The following is a 7,931-nucleotide window of genomic DNA, read 5'->3' as shown; positions in this document are numbered from 1 at the left end:
TATTTAATCAAGACAAATTGAAAATACAAATGCATGTATGTATGTGTTTGTTTGTTTGTTTGTTTGTTTATTATTTTTAATGCTTGCCTGAGGACATGCTTACTGATTTCAGAGAGAGGGGAAAGGAAGGAGAATGAGAAATAGAAAAACATTGATGTAAGAGAGAGACATCAATCAGATGCTTCTCAAACATGTTCCTACCAGGGACCAAATGCACAACCTAGGCATGTGCCCTGACTGGGAATCAAACCCTCAACCTTTTGGTTTATGAGATGTCATGTCACTTAAACCAACTAAGCCATACCAGCCAGGACCAAAATACAACTGTATTTTAAAATAAAAATGTAGTTATTTTTAGAACATGAATGAAATTAAAATGACTTTTTAGAGTTATCTAAACACAGACTACCAATTTCTGAGAATTGCTTTTCGTCTTTGAATGATAAATAATTCATGCTGAGCTGGATCAACAGAGGGTAGATGTTTCAAAGCTGGAAACTGTTTAAACTTTTCCTGGGATTTAGAAGCACTTGCAAAAGGGGATCAAAATATAGACATAATCCTTCTTCTGGGGGTTAAACTGTTTCTCTAGAGAATGTCTCATTTTTACATTCAGACATCTCTTATGAACAATAAGTCACTCTGAGATTTAACAACTGTCTTGCTATAGACAGAAAAAAATTGATTATCGACTACCATTAATATGTTGAAAATACTTTCTTCTCCATCTGTGAAGTGACTAATTGAAATAAGTTTGTGCACAAGTAAAATAAAATGTGTGATCTTTCTTACATATAGTAGATTGGTGCTGACTTTAACTCTGTTTGATTATTCAGTAAGTGTTTAATGAGCACCCAGTGGGCCAGTCTCTGATCTTCAGCAGCTTTTGTAAACTTCAGAAAATTATTTGTGAGATAGCTGATGGACAAGAAAAGTACAGTGTACAATCATGGAAGAGGGAATAGGAGAGATCTGTCGTCACATGTGCTTTGGGAGAAACTGGCTATTGCTAAGTGAACTTCCGTATATATTAAGCAAAGCTCTGCAAGATCTAAAATAGCAAGGCTTTGTGTTTCTAATTTATAAAGTGGCTGTGTGAGTTATTATACAGAGCTGATCCTTTAGAAAAATAAACAGAAAAATCTTCAGCACTGCATTGGGATCATACCAAGATGGTTGATCACTGAGTATGGCCATGTTTTTACTATATTTATTCTACAACCAATAATACTCAAAAATTTCTATAAATAGTACTATTAATAATTCAACAATATTAAATACAATGTTCCTGGCATTAGAGGATGACTTTGTTTAAATACAGATTTAATACCTGAAGTAAAGTCACATGTTTGATATTTGTTTGAGGGTAAGGAAAGGGAGGTTGTAAGAAGATAGTTATCCTACCAAAGATCATATAGACAGCAAGGAACTGGGTTGGTTTTTAATATCAGAAGTTCTGATTTATGTTCCAAATTGCTAGACTCTATCACCTCATTGGAAATGATTAAATTTGGAGGCATAAATCCATTTACAGTTATAGTGAAAATCTGTCTGACTACATATGAAAAGCCTAATCAGTCTATATTAAGATACATAGTACATAGTTATGAAGGAGCTGGACAGTTTTCTGTGTATGCCCCCATATTCCACTTAAAGAAACGGCAAGAGGGAGAGAGAAGGATTAAGTTTAAATTTTTACTAAATTAATAATTTGTCAGAGCATTTGGATATTTTACTAACTACTAATATGGATTTCAAAGAAAATATTTCACTGAGGTTATTATGATTTTCCCTTATTGCTATTAAGAACTGAGAGAGATAAAAGATAAAAAGTCAGACTAATATAGATGAGAAATTACTTGTGTTGCAGGAACATTGTTCATTTGCTTCTGGCATACATTGAGGGAAGAGACCATATATTTATGTCACAACATAATGGCATACTGTAGGCTATTTCTATATGCATTCACATTCCAGACTAATTTGTCAATTGTTGGGAAATTCAGCATCTTGCACATCCGGATAAATATAGATTTCTTTCTCAGTTGACGGTAAATACATTGCAGCTGCCCTATGGCAGGCAGCAGATGGATGGAGACAGTAAGGTGACTTTCTTCCTGAATGTAGTAAAATCAGGCATTCAGAAGAGGGTGTACTTGGAATGTGTTAGAAAATTATACTGGAGTCTTGGGTTGTTTCACACCATCATGATGATTCTAGCCTTGGCCAGTGTGGTTTCTAGAGTTGTGGGAAGGTAACTGGGACCAGGGTGACTCCATCCTGAGCAAGGGGCTGAAGAAATCAGGACTGGGTGTCAATAACAATGTGATTTAACTAGCTTTGTTCTGATCTGTCTCAAATCTTTTTGGGAGGGGTGAAGAGATAAATAAATGTGTAATTCAAAATTTGATCTGCTGTCATCTTTGATCTGTTTCATTGTGAACGATGGCAAGTCATCTCAAAAATGTAAAAAGGGGGAAATGGTAAGACGTGAATATTTTCAAAAAAGAAAGAAGAAACGTGCTAACATTAGAATAATGGGGTCCTAGATGTTATATTTAAATAAAGAGTACGACACTATAAAAGGAATTAACCTGGGGAAGTTCAAGAATGCTAAAAATAAAATTTGAAAAGATAATGCATAACGGTAGCACAGTGGCTCTCAACGTGTGACACCAAGACTGGCAGCAGCAGCGGTAGTTTTGAACATGTTAGAGATGTGACCTTTCCAGTCCCAACATGAACTTATTGAACCTGAAACTCTGAGGATGGGGCCCAGCAGTCTGTAATTCAAAAGCTCTCCAGGTGGTTCTTTCCTGATAATATCTGATAAAGTTAAATTTGTAATTAAAGTTTTTGAAAGTAGAGTAAGACTTTGGATTCACTAGAAAGAAATAAATAAAAAGAAGAAATAAATAAAAAGAAGAAATTTGGTGTGCACTGCTGATCTCAGACTGGGTTATTTATAGATATTATAGTAACACACCTGGATTTTTTAATCAGACTAATTTCTGTCCAACATATTCAATAAAATAACCTTCTAGCTTCTCAGAAGTGATTTCAGGATGTCTTTCCTGACAGATCTCAACAGTCTCAGATTTGCAGAACCTGTTCTGGTGGGGCAGATAGATACGTAAAACACGTAACAATTGCCCTTTCTAATTCAACACCCCTGAGGTGAAGGAGTCAGGAACCTAGAGCATGTGGGCAGTGTTTGGTAGGATAATTCTAACAGAATGTAACTGAACTAGTTAAAGGGTGATTGTGAGTATATCAATAAAGTTGACATGTTGTGGAAAATATATGTTTAAACTGTGATTCCGGATCTCAAATTGCTTACCATTTTTATTTACCTGGGAAGAATCTTGGAAAGGACATATTTTCCTAACAGGTATTTGCATACCCATAAATTATCCAAGCTTTCATTTTGAGCCAACAGTCTCTAAAGTCAGAACTCAAATTATTTTGGCTAGAACAGGTAAATCCACATAGTTGTGAATGGTCTCTGATTAGTTCCATCATGACTTTCCCTTTGTAATTTACTTATTGCAGAGTCATAGTATTTAATGCTAAATAAAATGATAAAAAAAAAGATCTGCTACTTATATGAGAATGAAACAAATTTAGTTATCATGGAGGTATAAAATACCCCATATCCTTATATAAAAAGCAGAAGATCTCTGGGAGACATAGAAGTGGAAATAAACTGCCAAAATTTTGAAAGTAGCAATGACCATCTTTTCAAAAGAGTAAGTAAAGCAGATTACAACAGTACATGAAGAACTGGACAAGATTTATAATGGTAAGGAAAGTGTAGTTTAAGGAGAAAATTAAGTGTATGAAAAACTAGAAATACAAGGGTAGACAAACATCAGGAAAATAAAAATAGGTAATTTAAAACATATTTCTTTATTTTGTAGAGAGAGAGAGAGAGAAACTTGAATTAGCTGTCCCATTTACTGATGCATTCATTGGTTGGTTCTTGTATGTGCCCTGACCTGTAGTTAATTTTTATTAGACATGAATAAAAAGGTGACACTGGAACTAAAATACAAAAATCTAATAACTGGATTGAATCCCTAGTAATGATTAGAAATAATGAATGAGAAATGGGCTCGCCTAAACTTTTGATATAATAAACAAAGCTAAGAATTAAGCATTTTTAAAAAAATACACATTTAAGTGGTTAGGCATGACTGCTTGTGTTTTACATGGCAAACTTCAAAGTTGAAATGAGGTCTACTAGGTCCACTCACGCTATTGCAAAGGGTAAAATTTTCTTCTTTTTAAAAATCCGAGTAGCATTCCACTGAGTAAATGTACCATTCTAAGTGAAATAAGCCAGTCAAGGAAAAACCTTTCACTCATATGTGAAGTGCAAAGAATAAACTGAACTAAGATGCAAAATAGAGACAGACTCATAGACACACAGCAGGTTGACAGCTTGGGAGAGGTAAGGGTGGGGGTGTGGAGGGATTGGGCAAAAAAGAAAAAAGAGAGAAAGAACTTATGGACATGGACAACAGTGTGATGATTGTTGTGGAGGGGGTGAGGGGAAGTGGAAGAGGGTATGGAGGGGATAAATGATGGTAGAAAAAAAATAAAATAAAGAAATGAGGTCCACTACAGTTTGGGGGATCCAGGAAACCAGAGAAAGTATATTGGTGGAGAGAAAAATGTAGGGCTTCCAGTATTTAAAGGTAGGATTGATATTTTTAAAATGAAGATTTGTGGTATTAATCATAGATCTGTGATTAGTTTAATTATTTACATGTTCCCAATTTACACTATGGGAAAATGCAACATAGGAAAATTTTTGTAATGGAACAATGTACTGTCTCTAACCAATTCTCTTAAAATTATTCAATAAATAATCTGCCCTCCTGCTTCTGCCTGGCTGGGAGCAGAGGCGTCGCACCCTTCTCCCGCAGAGAGAAATGTCATCCCTGTGGTGGAGACTGGGTCTTTGAGGGAATTCGAGGAAAGCAGAGTCTTTCAAGGAACAAGGAAATGCATACTACACCAAGAAAGATTACAACGAAGCTTACAAGTATTATACAAAAGCCATAGATATGTGTCCTAAAAATGCTAGCTATTATGGGAATCGAGCAGCCACCTTGATGATGCTCTGAAGGTCCCAAGAGGCTCTGGCAGATGCACAGCAGTCGGTGTGATTGGACGACAGTTTTGTCCAGGGACACCTGCAGGAGGGCAAGTGCCACTTATCTTTAGGGAATGCCATGGCAGCATGTCGCAGTTTCCAGAGAGCCCTAGAACTGGATCACAAAAATGCTCAGGCACAACAGGAGTTCAAGAATGCTAACGCAGTCATAGAATATGAGAAAATAGCAGAATCGAATTTTGAGAAGCAGGATTTTCGGAAGGTACTTTTCTGCATGGACCGTGCCCTAGAATTTGCCCCTGCTTGCTATCGCTTCAAAATCCTCAAAGCAGAATGTTTAGCAATGCCAGGTCATTACCCAGAAGCACAGTCTGTGGCCAGAGACATTTTACAGATGGACTCCACCAATGCGGATGCTCTGTACGTGCGAGGTCTTTGCCTTTATTATGAAGATTGTATTGAGAAGGCGGTTCAGTTTTTTGTGCAGGTTCTCAGGATGGCCCTGACCATGAGAAGGCCTGTGTTGCTTGCAGGAATGCCAAAGCACTGAAAGCAAAGAAGGAAGATGGGAATAAAACCTTTAAAGAAGGAAATTACAAACTAGCCTATGAACTGTACACAGAAGCCCTGGGGATAGACCCCAGCAATATAAAAACAAATGCTAGACTCTACTGCAATTGGGGTATGGTTAAGTCCAAGCTTAGGAAACAAGATGATGCAATGGAAGACTGCACAAGTGCAGTGAAGCTCGATGACACTTATATAAAAGCCTAATTGAGAAGATCTCAGTGTTACATGGACACAGAACAGTATGAAGAAGCAGTGAGGGACTATGAAAAAGTGTATCAGACAGAGATAACAAAAGAACACAAACGACTCCTTAAAAACTCACAGCTGGAACTGAAGAGGAATAAGGGGAAAGATTACTACAAGATTCTGGGAGTGGACAAGAATGCCTCTGAGGATGAGATCAAGAAAGCTTACCGGAAATGGGCCTTGATGCACCATCCAGATCGGCACAGTGGAGCCAGTGCTGAAGTTCAGAAGAAGGAGGAGAAAAAGTTCAAGGAAGTCAGAGAAGCTTTCACCATCCTGTCTGATCCCAAGAAAAAGACTCGCTATGACAGTGGACAGGACCTGGATGAGGAGGGCATGAATATGGGTGATTTTGATGCCAACAATATCTTCACGACATTCTTTGGTGGTCCCGGGGGCTTCAGCTTTGAAGCATCTGGTCCAGGGAATTTCTTCTTTCAATTTGGCTAATGAAGGGCCACCATCCAGAACCCAGAAAATGCAGACTTGCTCAGTGTAACCTTGAATGTGGACACAACTCACCTCCTCTGTCACGTCTCTGTGTCCTTAGAGCAGTTTCATGTTCTCAGTTGGATGCCCTGTGTGTGTGAGTGGGGTGAAGGAAAGGGAGCCAGCGCCAGAGACTGCGGGGAGGGGAGGGAGAGGGGGGGTGGAACAGGGAGGCAGCTTGTGAATTTTTGTTTTACTGTATAACTTTATTAAAAAAGGAAAAAAATGAAGAGAAAAAATTATTCAGTAAATAATCTCTAAGAATACAAAAAAGACTTCTGACAAATTGATTGTACAATTCATATGAAAAAGTAAACATGAATGAAGAGTCAGGAATACAACACTAGATAGTTGAATAAGATAACTTCAAAATTCTATCAGCATAAATGTGTGGAAATTCTTGATAGAATACAGTTAGAATTTCATTTGAATTCCTGTTAATCTTGGAAAAAATGTTAAGAGGAAAGCAATATCGAGGTGCCAAGCAGAAAAAAGAGGCTTAGCAAATTGAAACCCAGAGAATAAATGCATGAGTTGATGATTCAGTGGCTTGGTGGTTGTCAGTGTATGGTGAGAAAAAGGAAGAATTGTCTTGGTTTTGGTTTTAGTGCCTAAACGAGGCTGAGCGACAAGGCACTGGAACACTTTAAGAGGAAAATCAAACTCCCCTGCATAAACCAGAACCCCAGAAAGCTATACAGTGTGTAATATATGAGTCCGAAAAAAATAAAATGTCTGCAGGTATAGAAACAGCTCAAGAAAAGTTTGAGATAAAAGAAAAAACATTTTTCTAAACTTATTTTAACGTAAAAAGTGATTCCAAGTAGTTGATATGTGTGAGCAGATAGAAAACACAAATGCAAAATTACTTTCAAAGATATGGTTTGACCCCTGTTTAAACAAGAGATGTCATCTAAATCCCTACTGAAGATGAGGTCATAGTCCAAAGTCACAGGGCACATGGGGAAACAATACGCTGTCATTAAGTGCCAATAGGAGACTTTAAGTACTGAAAGGTCACAAGTAAAACTATAAAATATGTATATTTATTTACATAAACCCACATTTATATGACAAGGTAGAGCCTTTAAATTGAAATATAAACATTGGAATTTTAAAAATACAATAGAAGTCATGTAAATGTGAAAAGTCCAGGCAGTTTTTAAAAAGAAACGTTAAATAAGGGTGTAAAGGAAGGAGCAAGCATCTGAATGAAAAAGGAACTTCTCACACCACAGACTAAATAATTGCTGCCATAAAAATAAATAATGAAAATTTTCTCTTTCCTTCTTTTCCTTTCTCTACGACTGACAGATTTGGGGGTGTGTGCAGAGAACAATGTTAAAATGTTTGAAATCATGATTAGATATTAAGCTAACTCAGGTTCAAATTAATTTACAATGTAATCAAAATATTATATGAGGTCTGTCCATAAAAAGTCCAGCCTTTGTTAATATAATAAGAATCATTTGCAGACATCCATGTAACCTGGAAGCCAAGGAGA

General features: G+C 36.9%; 1 pseudogene; it reads left to right on the top strand.

The window, feature by feature from the left end:
• Positions 1–4,935: 4,935 nt before the first annotated feature.
• Positions 4,936–6,666, top strand: LOC114490527 (annotated as a pseudogene).
• The last annotated feature ends 1,265 nt before the right edge of the window (positions 6,667–7,931 follow it).

This window comes from Phyllostomus discolor, chromosome 2 (genome assembly GCF_004126475.2).
Source record: "Phyllostomus discolor isolate MPI-MPIP mPhyDis1 chromosome 2, mPhyDis1.pri.v3, whole genome shotgun sequence".
Lineage (NCBI taxonomy): Eukaryota > Metazoa > Chordata > Mammalia > Chiroptera > Phyllostomidae > Phyllostomus > Phyllostomus discolor.
This window is presented reverse-complemented; position numbering and strand designations above follow the sequence as displayed.